Genomic DNA, 24,708 nt, shown 5'->3' on the forward strand with positions numbered 1-24,708 from the left:
ACACATTTGGACTGATTTGTGACCACTGTTTGGGAGGGATGGTTATATTGTGTATCTGGAATGAATTTTAGGTCTCTACGTCCATCCCATGGGGAATGGGAGCAGTAACAAAGGTGTTGCGTTTATATTTTTGTTGAGTGTAAATATTGTATTTCAGTAAAGGAAAGAGTGCTTCCTCCTACTTTTAGGAAGAAGTAGGCAAATGAAGGCTTCTGAAAGCTTTCATTACTGGTTTCCATGGAGGGAGGTGATCTACTACGCTACATTAGCTTATCACACAAACCAGCTGGGGCTCGCACACACATGCACCACACAGTCTAACTATATAGTACGTCTTTTTGTTAGACCCACAAAAAGCCATGTTTTATTTTTAGTACAATGCCTTAGCTTATTTTTCGCATGCTCCTCGCTGATGTAACTGGGTTTGTAGCTGCAGAAGTTTTCACTGATGCTGACATTTAAAAGGTGACAGGTCAATAGCAATGGGATGGAGGCATGACTACTTTAATGCAGAACTTCATTCATTATTCAGGCAGACTTGTCAGTAAGAGAACATCACTCAAGAAGATGCAGAGTGGTGTGGGGACCTGTGATACAACAGAACTTTCCACAGAGTTGGATGTTTGAACCCAAACTAATTTCCTGCTACAGCTTTTTTTTTTTTTTTACGCTACATTTGCCAGTGAGGTTTTCATTGCTCCCTTGGCGGGCTGTGATTGAAAAGGTCAGTTTCTAGCCACCCTCTAAGAAAAGACTGGCTAATGTCATGAAATTCTGTTGTCAGTCCAGTGCATTTCTTGTTTTTTTGACAGAAGATATATATTCCTGTGGAGCTTAAACCTGTGTAATCCGTCTCTGAGGCATTACAGGCTGTTCTTTACATGACGCTCTTTGATGTTAATCCTCTGCCTTCATCCTAACTGAAGTGCTACACGTGTGTTAACTCACTCCTGTTCAGGTGGTGACAGCAGAAGATAAAAATGTTTTTTGCATTTCATCCTCAAGCACCTAGCTTTCAAACAATTGGTGAAGAAGCACAATGAAGTAACAAGGACGTTCAGGGCTCAACTGATTGGACGTCAGCATGACTTTCTGTTTTGACAGCTGCAGAATCCAGAAAATAAACCTTCCCAGTGTTGTGTTTCTAGAAACTAGCCTCAATATTAATGTGTAACTTAACCCAAGAAGTTAACATGTTGTTATTATAATGAAATTTTGGTGTGGTGGTCTTTTCCACGTAACTTGCCAAGGGACTGGAGATATAAATCAGCTTTAAACTCTGGGACAAAATATTAAATGTCCCTTTATTCAATGAAACCAATATATTTGTTAATTAACAGCTGTAAGCATTAACATCCACAGCTAAGCCCATAAACTGTAATCTAAATTTGGTGTGGTATGCCAAGTTTAGTTATAGCCCACTGGTGGCTCTAAAAATGGTTGCACATTACAAAAAACAATCACTTATGTCCTGAGGTGCATAAAAAGCTGATGATTGGTCTAGCAGTGGGCTACATTAATATGAACTCAGGACAAGATGAGGTCTCAGACTAGAAATATGCATTTTTAGTGAAAAGCCCATTGTCACAGCTTTTCATTGACAACTTATACGGTTGCTCTATGACAACAACAGGATGTGCATTTCCCGTACGAAAGCTTACTCGATGTCTTTTTTCTGGTATTAAAAAAATATGTTTATGCCTTTCATGTGTACAGTATCTACGCGTACTTTATTTTTCTGTCTCGCTGTGCGCTGCTCTGGACTGTCACAGTACAAAATGAGGGCAAAATAAACCTGCGATATGCTTTCATACACTCCAAAAATATTTATGCCCAAAATGCAGACTTCAAATAATTTGTTTACATATATTCTTTTCCATGTAATTTTGTTAGCACAGTGTAAAATATTAAAAATTACGGAATCTCATCAGATTAAATATATTTGTTGGGTACAGATTCAGTTTATATCAAGCATATTTCCTTAATGATTAATTATTTGAGTAAATAAACCATCAATTTCTTTATATTATACTTAAATTATTGCTTCATGCATATGAGGGCCTATAATTAATTTTTGTGTGTGCGTATATCTAATATTCAGTGCTGGAATAGTACAAACCCTCCTTCGTATGTTGTTTTAATCAATGTAACATTTACACTTAATGCCCTGCAGAACCTTCACTTTTGACCCACTTAGCCTGAATTTTCCTTCAGGAACAATGTCTTGATGTTGGATCTCTTGGCAAGTGTTTAATTCTTGAGAAAAAAGAACGACTCTTCCTAAATGATTTCTTCTCAGTGAAAGAGCAGACAGAGAAATGTAGTGTAATTACACTCCTGCGGTTTACTGCTGTGCTGAGCTGAGTGTACGGTATCTTTGGAGTAATGCTTATCTCCTGTAGGCTTCCTATTTAAGATGAGACAGGTCACATGATACGCAGGGGTAGACAAGGTTCAGCACACACACTCAAATCAGCTTCTTCCTTCTAGGTCCATTATCTTATTGTTGTGTGTGCCTGTCATGACAAGATATGCCGTGGAAGAAGAAAGTGTAATGTTGTGCTGAATGACAATAAAGGCTGTACTTAAAGTGTTTTCACAGTCTTACCTCCAGACCTCCAGTGTCTTGCTGTGGGGCATCACTCTACTGCAGTATGCAGGCTGAGTTAAATAAACGACTCAAGTTACAGATGTGCCGAGCATATCACCTTGGATCAGCAGGTTCTTGTGCATAAAACAAACATCCTGATCCGAAATACAGTTTCTAAATGAACTGATGCACATGATAAAGCGGTGGGGGGGGAACTAAGGCTTTAAACAAGATGTAATGGAGATAAAATAGCTATCGAGCGACAAGAGAGAGCAAAGTGACTAGAAAAAGCACAGCAAACACAGGAACATTTACACTTCTCATTTTACAGCTAGAGCTGTGTCCATTCGGCTTTTAAGCCAAAGCTTTTGCTCTGGTTGTCTGTCACGTGAGGACGATTCATTGAGCCCCCTCGTGAGGTGTTTGCTTGGCTTCTGAGCCTTTATATGGGAAATGTAGCTCTTCAGGTCCGACTGGTTTCAGTGGAAATGATGGAAGAGATTTTCCGCGTGGCCCTGTTGTCACAGATTAAGCCGGGAAATGGACATTATGTCTTTGTTCTGTTTTGCTTTTTTGTGTGTTTGTTGATCTCATCACCCCTCTGTCAGTTTGGACTTTAAAGGTTGCACATTAGCCTGTGCTTTGGCAAAAGTTGTGTAGCCTACTCTATCGAGAGAGAAATTGTCTTGGAGAGTTGAGTTCGATTTTTGAATCAATGCAGCCTCCTACTCCCTTTCACTCTTATGGAACAAAATAAGTCATTCAAACAGAGGGAAGGCAGAATCAAAAACCTGCCTGTATATGTTTGTTTTGGGGTGTTTTTAAAAACAAAAGCTAAAACGAAAAAAACACACAATTAATTTGCACGAGAAAGCATGACGTAGTATTTTCACACTTTTATGCCCTGAGGAGATGTGCTGTGTTGTTAATAACAGAGTTTACCCAAAGACATTTAGAAGAACACTGCAGCAGTGAATCAGTTCTTAATTTTGTGCAGGGTGTTGCCCACCCTAATGAGCCGTCGCTCGCACAAAGTTATGAAGCCACCTCAGACTGGCATCCAGCCCAGCCCCACCAGATTTCCTACCATAGCACGGTAATGACATTCTGCTCCCAAGGGGCTTCTATAAATAAATGCACTGTCACACACATGTGGACACAGACGCGCAGGTACACAAACACACATACGTACACATTTTCCCATCTTGTCACCGGCTTTCTGTTTCAGCCTGTTATTTTCACACTCCTTCCCCCCGTGAAACACACGCACGCTCATATCTTTAAATAGACACATTGATGTTGTAATTTAGTTGATTGTTTGTGACAGACTGGAACCCTTTTTTTCTCTTTTTTTTTATACTGGGCAACATTGAGCTATTTGGAAGTCATCGAATTTCACCGTGAGCAGGCTGTCAGATTCAGAAGAATGCTTCATGTCTAAATCAGCAGAACGTACAGCAGAGGTGTTCTTTGATACCGAGGCGAAGACAAAAAGGGAGTGTGAGGGGAGATAAGACAGGCTGACGCTCAGCTGATTGGTGTAATAGCGCCGTGCCTGAAGACGGAAAATGGTCTGAAGGTGGTGTTTTACAGTGCTCTTTACTTGCTCACACTTTGTGTAAAGGAAAATAAGTTTAACGAAATGTAATTTTATTTGAATTTTTATATGGGGCGATATCCTTTATCGATTTTTGTTGTCATGTGATACATGAAGACTTCAAGTAGCTCCGGCAGTGCTTACCAACAAGTTTAAATTAAAAGAGAGACTGACAATTTTTGGTTATTATTCATCTTTAAAGCCACAAATTCACAATATTCACATAGCACATACAGTTGTATATGTGGTTACATTCATATATATGCATTTAAAATATGGGAACTGTCAAAACTGTGACTATAGCTATGTCCTGCTAACAGTATCCTGATCCTTTCTATATTTACAGCACCTACATCTATCAATACATGTACAGCACATGTTGATTTTATCTGGTTGTACTGATAGCATAGAGTTTTACTTTTAAACATCTTACCTTTAAAAAGTACATCTCAATCTTCTGTGCTGCTATATCTATATGGCACAGCTACCATATGTTGCTAACTACTGAAACTATTGCGAGGCTCCATGATATGACATTGTGGTTAAAAAATAAAAAAAAAATTTAAAAAAATTTAAAAAAAGGTCTATTGGCATGAATGGAGATGACGCAACTCTTCTATTCAACAGCTCTAAGTCTCCACACATGAAATATAAACAGCTAGATATTATGTAGGCTGTCTACATAGAACCAAAGCAGGTCTGAAGCAGGGGGTGTGGATACAGGATCTCTGGGTTGTCTCTGAGGGACGTTGGCAGGACATCCTTGGGTGACTGGGTTGCAGGTTTTGGAGCAGAGTCACGGTTTGGTCTCTTTGTCCCGGTCAACAAGTCATTCCTTGGCACCGGGTCTAATTGGGTGGTATACTTGGTCTGCAGCACTGTTTGGGTGACTGTTCCAACTTAGCATCCACAATAAGTCAGGACCAAAGGTTTCCCAGCAGAGCATTGTTATTCACTTCAACTGTCAGTGGTTTTAATGTAGTGGCTGTTCTGCGTCACTGTACAGCGTGTGGGTGTGTGAAGATTTTCTGGGTCAACAAAGTTGTAGCTGATTTTGCCTCAATTTTTTTAAAGGGATATAATGGTATATTTTTCCGCATGAGAGTAAGTTTTGGTTCTGCTGCCAATCATCTGTGTGCTTTATCCTCTGGGCTTCAAAGTAAAGTTGTCATCCAGTGAAGCAAATGGGAAAACAGATGCACTCCTAGGCCTGACAGTCAAATAGTGTGAGAGAGAGCAAACGTCAGTTCAAAATATGCTCAATCCAAAGTGAACACATGGTTAAGTGAAAAAGGATCAAAGGCCACATCCCTGTGGTATTTGTATGCTAATATTGATGGTAATTATGTAAGACTCCTGTGGTGCGCTGACTGAAGAGGAACTAATGCTGTAATTACATTCAAGAGTAGCGCTTCAGGTAGCAGAGTAGTGCAGACGAGCCATACGAGCCTCGGGAGAACATCATAGTGGTACATGACTGCCAGGATAACACAGAGGAGGTCTTTGGGGAGCAGCTGAAAGCAGTGCACCTCCTCGGGTAGCTCACATGAAACCCTGTAGCCACTCAGCACATCGAATTACTGGCATGCACGGGTTTCTCATTAATTTGCATCCATGCGAATTTAACTGCTGTCCTTAGCATACCGCACCGTAAGAACCAGTGAAGCTGACAGTCAATGCCGAGTGGTGGATTGTGTGAGTTTCAGTCACTATCCCACTAATCTCCAGGCAGCAGTCCCAGGAGTCCCTGTTTTCTTTAGTCCACTGCCAGAGCCACAGCCTACTCGCTGTTCTCATTTCTCGTCTCTCCACCTTCTTTTTTTTGGGTTGTATGGAAGCCCCAAACGCAATTTCATTGTTCTTGACAATGACAATAAATAAATAAATACTAAATAAATACACCTACCAGACACCAGTCAGAAGCACATCAGCCTACCTCTGTCTGGTGTGTGATATACATAGGCATATTGGTCTTAAGTGGGCCAAGGAGGAGAGGAGAAGATCAGCTGATGGTCTGTTACTAATACTATGTGCCAGCTGTCTCTATTTTCTCTTTTAATCTTTTGTAAAAACCTACTTTAATGGCTTCTTTTTATTCTATCAACTGTATGTAAAAGATGGAAGGAGTCCAATTATATTGAAGTCCAAGACAAAAATACCTACCGGTAATTACTTACGATATATTTTGTGGAGGTGGCAGTAAGAACATTACTTACTGCATGACATGTATCTAAAGCTTCAGGTTTAAACTCCTCATCACAGGACATTCATCATCATTATTGCCTACCTCAGGCAGCTTCCTCTTCCATGTGAACAGGAGGTAAGACTGAATGGCTCCTGTGAAAACTGAGCAGCCGTGATGTAAATTGAAAGAGTTAGTGATCCGTGGGAAACATGACTCCCTTGTTGTTAACACATTTGTGGTTCCAGATGCAGCTCTCTCTGGACCCAAACACAGACTGAGCTTAGACGATTTAGAAGATCAACGTGTGAAGATCATATTAGCATGAACCCGAGGAGAGGAGCGCTAAGATGGAATTGATTTATTTACCCCTGGCCCATCTCAAGTTTTCTGTATATGCTTAGCATTATTCATTTTTTTTTAAATATGTGTTGTTTAGAGTTGGATTGCATTCAGTTCTGGACAAAACCTAATTTCTCAAGTACCTTTTATCAGCCTTTTGATAGAGTTTGATTTTGTTTAATTTTCATATAGGACTTTGTTATAGAAGTCTGCTGATTTTCTTTTTGTAGGTTTCTTTTCAAATGGCCTTTCAAACCTGTTTTCTTTCTCAGGTTTTTCCCTTTGGCATCTAAAATATCCACAAAGTCTTTTTACCTTTTGGGACTTGCTACAGTCGTCAGAGAGGCCGATCTCACTCCCAGCACCCTTTCACTGCTTTTCCACAGACAGATTTGAACAAATGTCACACAGCAGTTGGGGTCATTCTGTGAAAAGAAAATCATGGAGGACTGAGTCTGTGTGCTGCGCTGGTGGATATCTTGTGGTAGCCCCTCCCACACCTGCTCAGCGAAAAGAGGAAAACTGAGACATTCCCTTGTCAGGATGCCTATGCCTGACATACCATCCTTTTTTATGTGTACTCATTTATGTGCTGTGAAAGGTCATATTTTAACTGTAAACTGACTGAGTACTGTTAGTGATTCAAGTAACCAACAAACAAGGGAAAGTGAGTGAGAACAAACACAAACAGCGGTTTCATCATTGACAGGCTTGTCTTTACAACACCGCCATCCTTCCCACCATCTTTAGTGAACTTGTTGGTTTTTCAAGCAGAGCGCTTTGCTTACAGCATTCAATATTGCCGTGGCCCGTGCACCAAATATGCCTTTTCTGGTGGCTGAGGCATTAGTCAATAAAAGTTCTAAGGCTTGAGCTACAAAAGGTTTCAATTGTCACAAGGTCTGCGTGCAGACATGCACCTGCATTTGCAGATTTGGCAACACCCACATCGCTTCAGCTTCTGTCGTTAATCATCACCGGGATTGTGCAGTTGTGACTGGTGAGTCAAATAAATAACAAGCGCCCTCATGTTTAAAGGAGTTAATATTGACAGACTTCATCCTCGGTTTTTCCCATCTGAGACAAAGTGATGCTGACAAAGACAGCATGTCCAAACTATTTATATCTTATTATGCTTATGTAATACCGTTCCTCCTGTGGTCAGTCCAGAGGGTTTTTGAGCAGGACGGGACTTTAAGAAAATGAGATGAAAAGGGCTGCTTATTAGAGCCTCTTCATCAAACCTCTACCAAGATCAAAATCAGTATTAGATGGAAATCCCAGGGCAACCTTGGCTCTTTGGATAAGGCCAACAACAGTTTTGCCAAATCTCTAAGGATTTGCCTTCTAATCTGAGTGTGATCTCACACTTCCTGAGTCTAATGCCAAAAGTGATTACGGAAATACTCGCTCGCTGTAGAACATACACTATTTAAGAGAACATAATCAAAGAGAAGGATGGTGACACATGGTGATACCGGACTGCTAACAGACATAACTTTCTGTCAAGTGAAATTTATTACAGAATTGTTTGACTGATTTTCGATATAGTACATAGTCTGGTTACGTGGTCACATGGGAGACTTGAGCTGAAATCCTGAAAGATCAGCTGAAGTGATTATTTAGGAAGTGAGCTTTTGAAGAAAGGAAAGTGGCTGTTATCTAAATGATTTAAGAGTAACCACAGAAAAATATAATTGCAATGAATTGTTTTTACCTTTAGAACTGGGAATAATTAAATTAAGAGGGATAATTGCTAGTTAAAGGGGCATAGAGAAAGTGCTGGCGCTGTTGTTTGGAGTGTCATTAAAATCTGGCTAACATTCAGCTACAGCTTTGTTGGATGGTTTCACCTAAGAGGAATTTTTATTGGCTGACAAATGAATCACCACAAAAAGGATAAATAAAAAAAAAAGCATGTTTGTTTTTTTCACTTGGATATTTCATTGACATCAAAGTGTGGAGTCACAGCAACACAGCCGGTTGGACGCCTGTGAAAATGCTCCAGACTCCAAAAGTAGGGGTGAGAGGAACTCTGCGACTGCCGGGAAACTCTGCATCTGCTCTTTAATAAATTAACCAAAACAGTAGTTGGTAGACAGGACAGCAGCTGTACTCGCAGCAGAAGAGGCAGATTAGTAGTGAGAAGGATAACAGCTGCAAATTAAAACAGCTCCCTGATTGATTTCTTTCATAATAGGAAGCGCTGTGACTGCCCATCGGACAGGCAATAAAGTGGTGTTTACTCAGCCCGAAGTAAAGTTTGATCAGTAAGAGCGACTGTGTGTGTGTGGCGACTTACAGGAGGTGATATCATGCAGGTAAGCTGAGAATCAGCTGATATGGGTGGTAATGGAGGTCGAACGGATCTTTTATAAGAAAGTTGTCTTGATGAGAGGGTCAGGTGCGACAGCAGAAGACTCGTTCACTGTGTTTTAATCTGAGGTCAGAATCTCCATGTATGGCAGCGACTGGCTGGGCCGGCATGCTTGACTGTCGGCCAGTTTACAGCAGGCTGGATGGATGGCAGTGTGTGGAGCATCATCCAGCAGTCTGACATGTGTTTAGCCTCTTATTCAGTGAGTGTAGCTTTCTTCTTGAGCATGATGCGTAGGAAACTAAAGTTAGGGCTCATACCTATGAGACAATAGTGTACTTTTTTTAAAAGAATGGCATGGTTAAATTATAGCTACTCATTTCTTACAGGCTTTTCTCACTCGGTTGCTGTCCAGTATCTCCGCCCCATGATGCCAGCGATGGCACCAGCATTAAAAACATTCTTTAATTTAGAGTTTTGTTCCACTTGCAAATCATTGTCTCTGTCATTTCAACTTTATACAACTAGGATGCACAGCCCGACTGAAAATCAGCAGTCTGCTACAGTCCATGTTGGCTTGGCAGCTTTTTCTGACATTACTTATTCTTATGGGTATTTCATGAATGAGGACCTATCGTGCTAATTTTCAGCTCCATATTTTTGTTATTGGACTCAGAATTGAAAATAACCTTTATCTCATTCTGTGCCTAGGTGCGTCCACTCAGTTCACCTCTGAAATAAGCTGTTTAGCTTCTCTCCCCTTAAGCCAACTGTCCAATTAGTGTAATGGGATGGTTGCCTGCTGATTGGCTGAACATCAGGTGGGTGGAATTTCTGTGCTTCCAGAGGTGTTTGCCTGAGATTAATTTCTAAAAGATATTTTCTCTCCCTGACATCATACGGAGCCAGGTGTAGAAAAGTCTGGAGACAGAGCTTCTGACTCACAGGGAGGACTTTTTACGCTGAGCACATCATTTGAAACTTTGGTCATGTGTAATATGAGCAGCCACCAGTAAAAACTAGGGGAATGGTTAATAGATCTCCTTTAAGGCAAAAAAAAAAGAAGCTATATATTAAACATTTAAAGCTACGTTTAACACACTAAGATAGTTTTTTGTTTTAAGAAGTGTACACACAGCCTGGGACAATTCAAAAATTGTATTAAGAATGATACATTAGTAACATATTTGTGTTAAAAGCATCTTGGCTCCCTGTGAGACGGCTTTCAGAGGAGTAAAATCAATTTTCTTCTCCACAGAGAATTTAGCATTTTTTTTTGTGCTTCCTCTAAAAGGGGTCTAAGCTTGATGCAAGTGTTTTTTTATCCTTTATTGCTAAGATAAAAGTAGCACAGTGAGGTTCTCTGAAACTGACTTGATACATGCTCAATAATCCAAGTAAGGAAATCCAAAAAGTCGAGTCTGTTCAATCTTGAAATACAGTTTTTACTGGGAAAATCTGTTCATCACTCAGCCTCTCACTGAAAATGCTGCGTCCAGATAAACAGCAGTAACTTCTTATATAAATTATTATATAAGAATGTAAGAATAAGCTAAGAATATTATTGATTAGTGTCAGCACGAGTAACTGTATACACTGAAAGACCGTAGTAGCATTCTTCTTGCTGAGCTGACACCATTATGTTTATGAATACACATTCCTCTGTGTGTGTGTGTGTGTGTGTGTGTGTGTGTGTGTGTGTGTGTGTGTGTGTGTGTGTGTGTGTGTGTGTGTGTGTTTGTGTGAATAATCTACTGATTATTATGAAAACAAACTGATTGTTAAGGTCTGTGTTGATGACTTCTGATACTTCTGCTTGTACTATTATACTACTGTTATTCTATACAGTATAATATACTGCTATAATACTGTTTCTATATCCTACGTTCAGTATGTAAACCACTGACTTGTGATAAATAATTATTTTTATTCTTCTTGGAAACTAAAAATTATACATCAAACCTGCACAATGAGAAATCTCTGAGCTGTTTTGCATTGACTGCTACATCTGTTTTATTTACAGCCTATGGCACATTTAAACAACAGAAGTTGAACCAAACTGCTTTAGAGAGAGGCACATGTATACTCCAGATCTTTAAAAAACACTTTGAAATACATGGAAAGCTGAAAGGTGTGTTTGGCTGTATTAGTTATTGTGGAAAGTGAAAATCACAGTGGTCATTAAAATGTGTTCTGAATATTTGCAGATTGATGATGATTCGTCCCATAAATCATGGCACACTGCTCTCCCCTACATAAGCTGACTTTATAAGTTCAAAGTATCGGTATGTTGGTATCTGCATACTGACCCTGTATTTACTTGGTATTGGAACCATACCAAAATTTAACAGCACTAGACATTCAGTGTAGAAATTTTTAAAACTGGAACAAAATAATGTTTTGGGTTTTTTTTATATTGCTCAACTAAATGATCCGATAATCTAATAAATTCTAATTTTCGTAGAATTCACACAGCATGCCTGGAGCTTTTTTTTTCTAGCCGCCTACTTAAATGTCGGAAATTGAACAGAAATAAGATTTTTTTTTTACCCTCTGTAATCTAATTGGTGTAATATAAAGGATATTGGATGTGGTCTTCAGAGAATCTAGTCTTACTGGCTTCTCAAACAGCTTTACACTGTAAGCCACATTCATGCACTCATGCAAAGCTTTGTCTACCACACACACAGAAATAGAACATTGCTGGTCACAAGCCAGTGTACTCCTAGTGTCAGTCCTAAGCCCCGATAAATTGAGGGGATTGCATCAGGAAGGACCTTAGCCATTGGTGCTGGTGACCAGTGAGGCGGAGTTGGAAAGAAGAGAGAGAAGAAGAGGGCAAAGGTGCATTCAGAGTCAGGGAAAGAAGAGGAAAGGTGGGAACATAGAGGTGAGAGTAGGGACGTTGCATGTAGGGACTATGACTGGCAAAGAAGGAGAGCTGGCTGAAGAGAGGCAAGGCTAAGATAATTTGGACGTGTGCAGAGGAAGAATAGTGGATAAGTTGGACACATAATGTTAAAAATGAAGCCGCCAGGCAGAAGGAAAAGAGGAAGACCAGAGAGAAAGGTTCATGGATGTAATGAATGAGGAAGAAAGCAGAAAGTTAATGTGAATGAAGAAGATTGGATTAGCAGATGATTGGCTGTGGCAATCCTAAAAGGAGCAGCCAAAAGAAAAAGACAAATCTTGGCCATGATGATCTTTGACATGTAGTGTAGATTTCTGTACCTCTAAGCTCCTTAGATTTGATTTATAAATCATTTTGAAGTGACCGATTTGTTTTAAAAATCCTGAGTGCCAAACAAGCTCCTTTGAGCCTCCTGAACACGTCTTAATAGAAACATGTCAGTCAGTGCTGTAAATCGTACTGTAGTGTCTCCTGTTTGTTTCAGTGTGATAACCTGCCCCCTGGCCTCTGTTTTTTTCCATGTCCTCTTTTTTATGAATAGCTGCATCTGTTATGCAAATTCTTAAAAGCCTCGAGTCACCATGGAAACTATCTGCTGGGTTGTACGCTGAAGTGCTGCAGTTTCCTCATGAGGATATCTGGGTACAACTGTGCTGCTGTCAGGGCATTTGTGTTCTTATAACTATGTTATAAATACAAACAAGGTGGGGGATAATTCTGCGTGTAGCAGTGATGTTTTCCCTCTTTACTGTTTGTACATGATGACTATTAATCTAATCTTTCCTTTTCCTGTGTTTTTTTTAAATAATCAGTGTCCAAATCCTGGTCCAGTGATTCAGACAGATCATATGCAGTTCCCTGCCTTTGTTTGCACTCAGCATATGCTGTGGCAGACAGCTGGCCATGCATCTCTCATTAAAATCTCTGTCCACTCCTGTTACAGCATGATTGAAAGGCCACGCAGCCCTGATGTGCAGAAATCTACCATTCTCCTATATCGCTGTAAATACAGTAGTTTTATAGCTTACTGGATGTAAGTATCCTTTGCTCCTGCCATTTTCTCCTGTTCTTTTTCAGCCTGCATTGAAAGGCTCCATCACAAAGTCAGATGTAATGAACATTTTATTTTTGTATCCCAGGCCTCTAAGCTCTGAACTAATGTTCATTTTAAAGGTTAGATCCCTCTAAACTGTTCCTATGGTAAATGTCAGGCTCTCAGTTCTTTCTTTCTTTAAGTTGCCCGTTATTGCACAACTTCTTTTTAACATTTCACTGAGGTATTTACGAAAATAGGTCACTTCCAAAGTCTCTCTTCTGCCTGTTGCCTTAGGGCTCCTTAGTGCCTGTACATCTCAGCTGCATACATTATACACCATACACTGCACTTCAAACATCTTTTTTTGCTGGTTCCTTTCTACATTATGTATTTCTGACTTCATTTTACCATTTTACCACGGAGGACTAGCAGGTGCCTCGGAGTGCTGTTACCTCAGCTGGACAGAAATGAGCAGCTTGACACTGACACAGAAGCCTTACTGTATGAACACGAGACACACTGCTGAGATCGACTGTAGTCACAAAGGAAATCTCTTGGTCTGCCTTTCCACTCTTCTAAATCCTTTAGGAGGAAACACTGGCTGGTTTACAGCAGGAGTTTCATCTGTACGGAAAGGAAAATAGATGTTTTTATGATGCACTTTGCATCTGTGTAAAGTATGTAGCATGTAAGATCTTAGATCCTTATGAGGGCAGTTAATGTTATTCAACTAATAAAACACTAGGTGTTCTCCCACAGCAATAGAGGAAAAAAGCCCAAGGTGGAATCTGCCACTCACTATACTCATATACTATATTACACTCATATATGCTATATATATATTTACTGTCATATTATCAAGGTAACCATTTTTCTCTGCAAAATCCAAAGATTATATAACAACCACGATGAAAAATAGTCTAAGCTCTTGGCCCATTCTCCAAACTCCCCACACACAGATCTAATCCAAAGTCCCTTCCCTTTCACCCCTACTTGTAGATCAACCCAAAGGACTTGTCCCATTGCCAGACTCAGTAACCAAATGCAAAAGGTCTCATTCCCAGTTGAAAACAGCAGAAAAGATCCATTCTGCTTTTGTGCACCACAGTGTATTACATTTTCAGGTTGTTTTTTAAAAGTTCCATTCTGACCACCTGCACTTTTTACCTGTCCACCACAGACCTCAAACGTGCACAAAGGGCAGGGTTAAATATAGAAATTTGTACACCAACCTTACCATGATACTATGATACAGTGTTATTGAGGATCATCAGTCACAGTGTAAATGGACTGACTCTTAAAAAACACTTTTGTACTCAAACATGTCCCATTCACTCGTTCACTTAAGCACTTTTCCATGTCTAAGCGCTTTCTATCTAACATTCATATTCCCACAAACACATCTGAAGCAACTCTGGGTTCAGTAGCCAAGGGTTGCTTTGGCATGCAGACTGAATCAGTCAAGGATAAAACCACCAGCCTTCTGATTAGTAGATGATCTGCTCAACCTCCTGAGCCACAGCCACCTCCGTGTCAGGTAGATTTCCAGCTATGACTCTACGAGACAAAAACAAATGTTAATGGCCACATGCTTGCCTGTTGCCTCTTTTTCAACAGCAAGCAGGCTCTGCTTGCGGCAATCCTTCCCCTACTTACTTGATTTGTCTACCTGCACCTTCATTCTCTTCCCCAGAATGAAATTCAGGTTGATGGGTTACTGTTTCAATAGTTTTGACACTGGAGCAGACCAGTTCAGTGGTCAGAATGGGACTTCCAGGTTGTGATCTAAAAATAGCAGTCATGCTGGGAGAGCTCTAGATGTAGAAGAGGCGGTGGCCTTGATGACCTTGAAGGGTAAACTGACCTGACGCAAAAGTTGACACTAAAAGTTGTGATTTCAGCTTTTACTGCAGAAGTCATTACCTCACAACACAGACTCTTACATTAGTATTAACGATCCAAAAAAATTCATCTTCATCAGTTGCCATGGAAATTTGTGATCATACTTTTTATTAGGCAGAATGGTTTAATATTGTGGTTGAAAGGTATGTGAACCTGACAGTGTCTAATAGAGCAAAGTGCACGTTGCAGCAGGTATTAATTGTTATGTCTAACTATTTACTTACTTTCCAATGCTTTTACATTTTTACAAACCAGAAAAAAACTATATGATACACACGCACATAAACCAAGAAAGACATAAAGGAAAGGAAAAGGAACGGGAACGGAAGAAAATAGATTCTGCCAGGCATCCAGTGGCGCAGCACTTTCTATAATTGCAACCTGGTGAATTTGTTGTCATGGCTACACTGAGTAGTGGGTCTGCACACTGGGACCAGTTAAGATAATTTTAGTTTTGATGCATTAGTAGTTTCACAGGCTCGCAGACACACATATAAATGTGAGATGTTACCAGGATTTCTCTACTGCTCTACTAGATTATGTATCCAAAAATAATAATACTTTAAAATCAGCAACAGGGACATATTGTAAATAATGAACCTCTTAACATCCACCAGGGTTCAATATGACCAAGGTTACTGGACTGGAGGAGACGGGATCAATCCACTGACCTTCTGATTGGTAGATGACCTGGTCTATCACCTGAATATCAGCTGCCAATATATAGTGTGCAATTTGGGATTACAGGTTAAATGCTGTAAGATTATTATTTGGGGATGATAAATGGATGGGTAAACCTAAACTAGTCCCACAAACAGGTCACTAGTGAACCTGTGGATATTCATAACCGAATTATATAACAGATTAGTAGTAGTACTTTTCAGCAGTACCTCTGTGATTCCCTGACTCTGTCTTGTACTTCTGTTAGTGTCTGTCCCCCTTCCTGTCATTGTGTCTGATGTCAATCTTCTTGTGTCTGTGTTTATTATTTATCTTTTAGTTACTTCCTGTTTGAGTTTGAAGGTTAGATTTTGTTTTCTTGTGTCTCGTTTCACCCTCTGTTTTTCCCTCTTGTGTGATTGTCATCCTGGCCTACCAGTCTTCACCTGTGTTACTTACTTTCAGATGTGCTTCGTTCTCCAGCTGTCTCCTGCTGTCTTCTCATTTGTTGTCGTCAGATTTTCTGTTATGCTCACATGAGTCCAGACGCCGAGTAAGGATTTTGTGTTATCCGGGTAAACTGTTGGTTAATTCTGGGTTTTCTGTACTACAAAGGGGCTTCCTTTTTTGTCCTCGTTGTCCTACCACCATGGTAACTTGTGCTGCAAACCTAACCTGCTTCATAGCTGGTTAGGATCCAGATTAGAGATCAGCAGGTACAAAATTTACCACCTACTGACTAATTGATCCCCTGGAAAATAACGTAACCATCACTGGAAGTTCTCTCAGATGTGTATGTGTGGATAGGGGGATATCATGTCTTTGTGTTTATAGTCTTAGATGTAACTTTGTTTCTTGTTTTTTTTTTCTGCAGGCTGCAAAGAATTTTTTAACAATTTCATTATTCTCTAAGCCTCAACATATGAGCCTAAAATTATTCACCTACGCTTTACTTGCTTATGACATTTGTAACAAATTTGCACGTATAGCCTGTATTTAAATTTCTTTCTAAATTAGTCTTGCTCTCAGACCATTAGATGCCACCTGTGAGGGCTAAAACCTTAAACCGTCCTTTTAAATTTTTTTAATTTAATGAAACGCTTAATTATAATACATCAGTATTGGCAGTGATCCTTTACTATCCGCTCACAGAGATTCTCAGGGATCTCCCAGGAAGGTGGTGCTATTTTCTTGGTCACGAGGCGTTGATTTCGTACCTGCCTGCTAGAGAGCAGGTTAACCACCTTCATAATACTAAAAGCCCAGTTATAAACCTGAAGTTACCTGAATAAGACAAATCCTCTCATTAAAAAGCAAGTCAAGACAGTAAAAGCCCCACCCATGTAAGTAATCACCATTCACTGCTAAATGATAGTGTCTGATGGCTGCTGAATCTCTTTAAGCAGCTCTTGATGCTGATTATCGTCTCTAATTACAGGTAAACCTGTTTTCACTGGAATATTAATTACAACAAGCTCTGGTTACTTTCTCGACTGGTACTTTTGTCTAATTAACATCACCCCAGCCTTCATAGACGATAAGCAAGAATCTCATCGCTCTTGTTATGCACTACAGCACCAAATGGTCCATTTTCACAGAGTAATGATTCAGCTGAAAAATTCTGTTCGTTTTCCATTCACCTGCCAACACTGCTGCCACTTTCATAGTGAGCAACAACCATAGCAACAAGAGACAGCTGGAGCTCCAGCCTGCAAAAAAAATAATAATTATAATTATAAGTATCGAGAACAAAGACAGATTTTGAGAACTTGTCATTTTCAGCTGGGTGTGATGTGTCTTCACTGAGAGGAGATGTGAGATGGCTGTGAGCCTTGCCAGTGTGCTGAATTTCAGCAAGCAGAAAAACGCCCACTGTCTAACAGGATTGTACATCTGAGGATCACAGACACCATACTTATTCCATTAGCAGGGCTCACCCATGCAGACTGTATTTTTTTCCCCATCCAGCTCGGAGGAAAGCTTCCCAAGCTTATTGTGGGTTACCACAGTAGGTTTATTTAAACAGGGACATGCTGTTTGAAAGCCCAGCCTGTCTCTGAGGTTCAGCAGAGAGTGCAGCCAGCATGCAGTTCATTAAAGGTTCGCAGTTCTTCAGACAAGTTTTCTCTTTTCTCTAAAGTCTTTGTGGTGACACCCGCCCACTGACTTGTCCATCAACACAATCCTAATGAAATTGGTAGAATTTATTACAAGAATCATGTGTAATTGCTGTACGTTATGAATGATTCTTACATGAGGTGGAGCAGTGTCACCTCACAGCAAAAGGATCCTGGGTTTGAATCCACTGATCGCTCTGTGTAGTTTGCATTGTGTCGCCGTGCCTAGGTGGGTTTCCTCTGAGTAATCACAGTTCAAAGTCATGCATGTTGTAGGCTGCGTTCCAGATACAGCACAGAGTGACGCCACTCCCGAGTTAATGCGTTCCAGACAAATGAGGAAAAACAGGATTTATTTCAGTTCTTTAGATAAGTAGAGTCATTCATGTTCATCACTGACAATACAGCAAAATACTTGCCTTCTGACTTTACTTCTGACAGGAGCACAGCAGTAGGTTAACCCGTGATTCTAAATTGGCCTTAGGAGTGAATGTGAGTGTGAATGGTTGTCTGACTCTCTCTGTTAGCTCTGCAATAGACTGGTGAATGTTTCGGGGGTGTAACCTGACAACTGGGATAGGCTCCACCCCCCTCTGATCCTGAATTGCATAAGTGGTTAAAAATGGGTGGAAAAAATGATCTAGAATACTGTCCACATATTTTATAGCAACACTGCAAAAAAAAGTCCAATTTTTTTTATGTCAAAAACCAATTTTAAAAAAAAAAGAAAGAAGAAAATGTAAAACAGGATTTAGATATGAAACTTCTGAATGGACCACTCTACGTGAGATTTGTTCTTTAAAATCTCTAAAACAGTTTATAATAAACATCTGTTTTGTAGGCCACCGTGCTAGAGATCCTTCAGTCTACATCATCTAGTGCAGGTGCTCCAGATATATCAGAACCAAGGTTTCTGTGGCCTCCGGTTGGAGTACAGATGTTTTATCAAGGAGATTGATGCTCACATGGTGACAGCAGCGCTGGTGCCTTTTGTGCTCGTCATCCATAGGGAATAATCTCATTTCACTTTCTCACTTCTCCCATATTTTGTCTTCATTTTCACCGAGCCACCTCTGTTCTTTATGCCACCTCTCACCTTTTCTCTGCCATCCTCGAAAGGCAGACGTCTTTAGCTTCTGAGAGCCTGATGATGAGCTCCTAATACAGTGAAAAATCAGATGAAATGCACTGCAGACTGTTAAATATTAGCCCAGATCAGGTCACTTTCAGTTTTTTACAACTCGTACTATAATTTCAGACATTTTGGGTGAAATGAATTTAATAGTATATCTTAAATTATACTTTACCTTTTAAATCTGAACTGGATAACCACTAAAATAATGCAAAATATTGTGCATGTTAGACTTCTAGAGGTTCACAGAAAGGCAGACAAAAAACAGAAATCTGTGAGCGCACACTTAACGCACTTCGTCCTCAGCGCTTTAGCACCACCTTCACACCTTCAAAAGGACACATCCTGTGAGTAGCCGCGAGCTCAGTAATCTATCTCCCTGTCTTCTCAGTACATAGCACAGGATATACAAAGGCTCTCTGTGGAGTTGGGACAGAAAAGGTTGCTAGGTAAGGTGAAAAGAAGCAGGGGGGTACGCCTGTGTGGGACACAGAAGGTCTTGTCAATTTCGATGCTCAAGTTAGACTCGGAGTAAGTTTTTTGTTTAAAAGCTGGTTGTTGCTTTTCTGTATTATAGTACTGTAGAAGCGACTTTCATCTGTCACCTCATTCACCACAGGTCACAACAATGGGTAGCTCCGCATATTTGATTTGGCAGATGCCCTTCCTGTGTTGTAAGACTCTGTATGTTCCAAAAACACATCAGGTTCCGTTTACTTGATTTTGAGGGGGCGCTCTTGTGCGCTGTTCTGCTACTATTCAACTCACCAGTATCATCATGTACATTTTATTTAATATTCTAAGGTTTGGTTTGTGTTCCAGGTTTTGGTGGTTGTTGTTATATTTCTGCTCTGTTTTATTTTCTGGTCTTAGTTTTGACATCTAGTCTGTGTGTGTGTTAGTTCCTGTTTTACTTTGATAGTCTCCATCTCGCGTGTACTATGTTTAGTTTTGCTTCCCCTGTCAGCTGTCTTCCCATCCGTGTCCTGTTCCCTCGTTATCCTGTGTATATATTCTGTGTTTCCCTCTGTTCTCTGTTGTGTTCTCCCTCATTGTAGTTGGTTGGTCTGTCTTTAAATCAATTTATGCAGTTACGACACATTTTATTATAACCTAATCCTTAAATGGATTCAATGCCGTAGAGGCCCACAGACTGGTTAAAGTCTAAAAGTCTTTTTGTAAGGTTTGTTCACAGTTGCAAAATATTAAAAAATGTAAACAATGTTGTCCCAGAAACTATAAAAGCACTATATGGGAAATAAAAGGAAGGACAGCATGTTCAGGGGTTCATCATAATTATATTATGTAAGAGCAGCAAGTGAGAGCAGTTTTTATTGCACCGCAGTCCCTTTGTGGAACTTTCCAAGAAGGTGATTGTAACCCTGGGGAGTTATAGTGTTTATAGCAGCAACAGGCCTTTTCTCCACTAAGGAGAGGACTTTCCACTTTATTTATTAGCAATGTAATACCATCCATCTGTTCCCCTGTCTCTATTAAAAAACAAAAACACTCACCCAGTGTCCCGCAGAGGAAATAACTGCAGCACCACAGCAGCCCCTGTAGGAGGACGGGCCAGTCGTTTGCATAAAGGGCAGGAAAACATTTATTGGCCAGACACAGACAAGTACAACAATAAGAGGATTAGAGATGCCATCTTGCACTCAACATGCACACATAAAATAAAATGAAGTGAATCACTGCGTGACATAATCCCCCCTATTGATTCATCTCTTGTTGCGAAAAGGGCAAATCCAGTTACAAAGAAGTGAATCATTGGTTCACGCAGCGTAACGCAGTGGAAAATCCGTTCTTGATGTCAGATTTTACATCATGGGCTACATCCAGACCACTTTGTGGCGGACCAGTGAAAACTCTCTCTCTGCCAGTGTACATAGATGAGTATATTTTAAAAAAATTATGTGCTATTTCAACAGAAAGACATCTGTAAGCATGACTCTTTGAAGTAAGAAGTAAGTGTGTAAAATTACAGAAATCTATAAATAATTACGTTGGTGTAGCATGAATGGCCATTGGGGGGGGGGTCTTTATCAGTAAAATGCAAAATACTATTAAAAGTCTAAAATTTCTTTTCTCCTTCACATTTTCCAAAGTCATCCTGTGGACCAGATTGGAGTCTTTACCGGCCAATTCCGGCCCCTATGCCTCATGTTCAAAACCCCTGCCTTACTACATGTATTTCTGTATTCATATCGTCCTCAGTTGTAATAACTCTGTGATGATTACTTTTTAAGTAACAGCTCTTGAAGCCAAAATGTAAATGTGGTCAAAGGTTAGTTTCTGATTAAATGCCCCTAAAACTGATAATACTCCCATAATGCTGACTTGTACTTTGTGCTAAGTGCCAATTGGCAAATCTTAGCATGCTTAGGCTACACGTTGCTCTGAGAACATAAATATGATCTCAGAGATGCCAAGAAACTGATGGAAAGCTGATGGGTGAAATGTGCTGCAGAAGCATTTGAAAGCATTCATATTGTGATGCATTTCCTCCCCATGGAAACATCACTTCACTTTTGTAAGTAAGTGCTCTGCCTTCATAATGCATAAGTTTTATAGCATCTGTCTTGATGGAACAAGCCACAAACTTGGGCAAAGTTTGACATTCATTTTGCCTGAAAAAAAAAAGAATCATTGTTTAGGGGCTGGCAATTTTTTTCCTAAACAGTCACTACAACAACTTTGGCCTTGTTGCTTGTCCAAGTTAATTATTAACCATATATCTGAACTCAACACCAGCGAGAAACAAAATAACATATGTCTGATAAAATATAGAGGTGAGGACACTCGTTAAAAATAATGAAATGCTTTGTTTTTTCCATCCTGGCAAATGAGTACAACTCGGTTACACAACTGTATCAGTGTCAAGGCCCCCTTCCCTCTGTCTTCCGGTCCTGGCGGGACACTCCTCCCCTGTGGAAGCCTCCTGCCAGGTGTTAATAGACACCCTGCTTTCCTGTCCATTCCTCCCTTGATCAAGCGTGAAGTTGAACCAACCCCCGAGTGGTGAACGCAGTGTGAAAACTAGGCTACATCTCTGGTTCTGCAGTCCGCCATGGCCCACTGAGGATCCACTCATGCACACCTTTTCCAGGACAGCAAAGCTTGCACTTGAGGAGGATATTAAATATTCAGTCTCCTGCCTCTACAGGCCTGCAGGGAAAGGAGGCTTGGGGCTAATTACTGAGCTGGAGGGGGGGAGTGTGTGTGTGTGTGTGTGTGTCTCTCTCTCAATATGTTTGTGCTTGTTAGGGGTGAGCGTGTGCCATGGTTGTGCAGAAGCAGCAACAGCCTTGATCAGATTTATCTTCCATTTATGCAAACAGGAAATGGGACGGGCTGTCCTCATGACTCCAGTGCTTGTCATTAAGAGCTAATGAGGTAACACAGCACTGACCATAACCCTCTTTAGCAGCGCATCTGCGTCTTAATGTCCCTGCTGTACTGTAATACATTTGCCCATACATATTTCACCTTTCAGTTGTGCACTGTGTCAGCTACATAAAGACGCTACTGATTCATTTTAACTTTAACTTTGGAACACAATCATATTGCACCCCATGTGTCCTTACCACAGGGAGCTCATTGGTTTCTGTTGCAAAGCACAGACTGGGTTAGCCTCATTTTCCCTTCGTCACAGATTTGTCACAGCGCCGAGTGTCCTCAGCAGACATCCTTCTCTGCCTGTGTCTATCTGTATCACTGTAGCGAGCTTGCGTTCCTATAATCTCCTCTCTGGCTGACCCTAGTTGGCTCACTACCAGGGTGTGAGGAGAAAAGGTGAGCGAGGGAGATAATTTGATGGGAACTGGAGCTCATCATCCTTCAGGTGCTCTCTTTACACAACACAGCCAGGTTTCAGCGTGATACATTAAAGTGCTCTCCAGCCTGCTAGAAAAGTCCTGATCTGTTGAGCGCGGTTTCCACTGAACACTTCAGGCTCGGTCTTGAGTCCCAATCTGATGCTAAATCAGCGCGCTCCCTGCATGATTTGCTTTTGGTTTAAAATGCTTTTGGTTTAAAATTTGGTTTAAAATGGAGCACTGTAACAAAAAATAATTTCCCCCAGGGATCAATAAAGTATTCTGATTCTGATTCTGATTTTCCCAAAACTCCCCTTTAGGGCTTCTGCTAAGTTGTGTGACCTCCACATCCTCGCAAAACTACTGAAAACAATGCTGCAATCTTTTACCTTTTACAGTTAAGGGTAACGTTTGTGTTTTTTATAACTTTAGCTGATTTATTCTCTTGAGTGTGATTATTTAGTTACCTGAAATCTACCTCTAACAGGTCTTATTTCAGAGTTTAATCCATCATTTTGACTCTCTTGGGACCCACACCTGGAGGCAGGCTATTTCAGGGAAAGCTCTGATAAAGTTTACATTTCGGGGTGCCCTTTAATTCCCTCTTGCTTCTAAACTCCTGTCCTCTCTTGCCTCATCCGAACAAAACTTTCACTGCTTTTAGCCCCTCTCTCTTTAAAGGCCAAGCTAGGTGTGGAAGCGCTCACCTGTCAAGATTAATTAAAGCTTATAGAGGTTGACTGGCACAAGGGAATAATCCCGCTCTCCAGTCGCCTGGGACATGGCCTCGACAGTGACCTTGTGCTGGATTTCACACTGACTCCAGGACAGGAATAATAGGTGTGGCACACCTACACAGCCACAACGGTGTAGGCTTCCTAATCCCCAGCACTATGACTAGACCCTGTTGTACTCAGCAGATTATATCATTAGTAGGTAGCTCAGTGCTTTAAAAGGTCTCCAGTAGCCTTTCAGTGGGTCTCGCTTGCTACGCATGCTGTCCTTTGCAGCAAAGTAATTCATCCGGGTTTTCTTGAAGCCCGGGGCATTGAAGGATTGTAGCAGAATGAATAGAAATGGAGACAGAGGTAGTAAAGTCTCAAAGGGTTTGTTTGTTTGTTTGTTTGTTGGGGTTTGTTTTTTTTTCAGGAGTATCGGTACAATCAGAAACTCCCTCTCGCTCTCTTGCTTTCTTGTCTTTTGCTTACACTCTCTTCCAGTGTAGCGCAAGACACAAAAAGAAAAATGCCCCAGAGTTCACATTAGCTCCGACCCTTCTTTTGAAATGCTGACATGAAAGTAGAAAAGCTAAAGGGGCCGTGAACTAATATCATCAAAAGGATGAACCAGGGCGTTTTAGCTATTTCTGAAAAACGCAGTTAAATGCTACAAATGGAGCAAAACCAGTTCTTCTCTTTGATACTGAGTTTCTCTCAGGAATGACCGTCCTTGCTGCCATACAAGACTCAAACTCTTATATCAGTTTTGATTCAGTCAAGCATCTTACCTGATCCCAGCCCTGAAGACCAGCTGTACTGTGCCAGTGCAGAGTTGGAGTGGCAGTGTTTTTCCCATTCATCAGCAGACACCCAGTCATAGACCTGACTGTCAGTTTCCATTAGCCGGCGATGCTTGAAGAAAAGCCAGAAGGTCAATTGAAGACACTGAGTGTTGTTCTGAAAGAAGCTTTTCAAACCATCTGGTCTAAAAAAATATCCCATCAAGGCTGTCATCATATCAGATTTTCTCTACATGATTAACTCAGCCAAACGATGGTTTTAGTATCTGCACTGATATTCGCTGTGAATTGCAATAAAGCAAAATGACTCCCCTGAATGTACAGCAATGTCTGATGTATCTGTGATACTTTTCCTCTTTGTTGCGAATAATAACTTTGATGAATCTGGTTTTGAAAATAAAAACTGTGGTGCGAGCTCCACATTCAGGGTAATGAGAAGGAGCCTTCCATGAATACAAAACAGATGGCTTCAGACTTGTTGCATACTCTGTGCAGTCTTTTAATCTCTAAGTGTTCATTTCTGTCTAGACGGCCATCGGTTAAGAGATATTCTGATGATCAAGCATTTGCTTCTTGTTTGTG

The 24,708-nt window shown here is 40.6% G+C and overlaps 1 protein-coding gene across 1 annotated transcript in view; it reads left to right on the forward strand.

Moving 5' to 3' along the window:
• The window catches only part of LOC146709619 (potassium voltage-gated channel subfamily B member 1-like), a 41,198-nt gene that overhangs the window by 10,069 nt on the left and 6,421 nt on the right, over positions 1-24,708 (forward strand). The window lies entirely within an intron of this gene.

The sequence above is a fragment of the Copadichromis virginalis genome, linkage group LG5 (assembly GCF_057382275.1).
Source record: "Copadichromis virginalis isolate Kocher_CV1m ecotype Utaka linkage group LG5, C_Virginalis_male_GT1.1, whole genome shotgun sequence".
NCBI classification, from domain to species: domain Eukaryota; kingdom Metazoa; phylum Chordata; class Actinopteri; order Cichliformes; family Cichlidae; genus Copadichromis; species Copadichromis virginalis.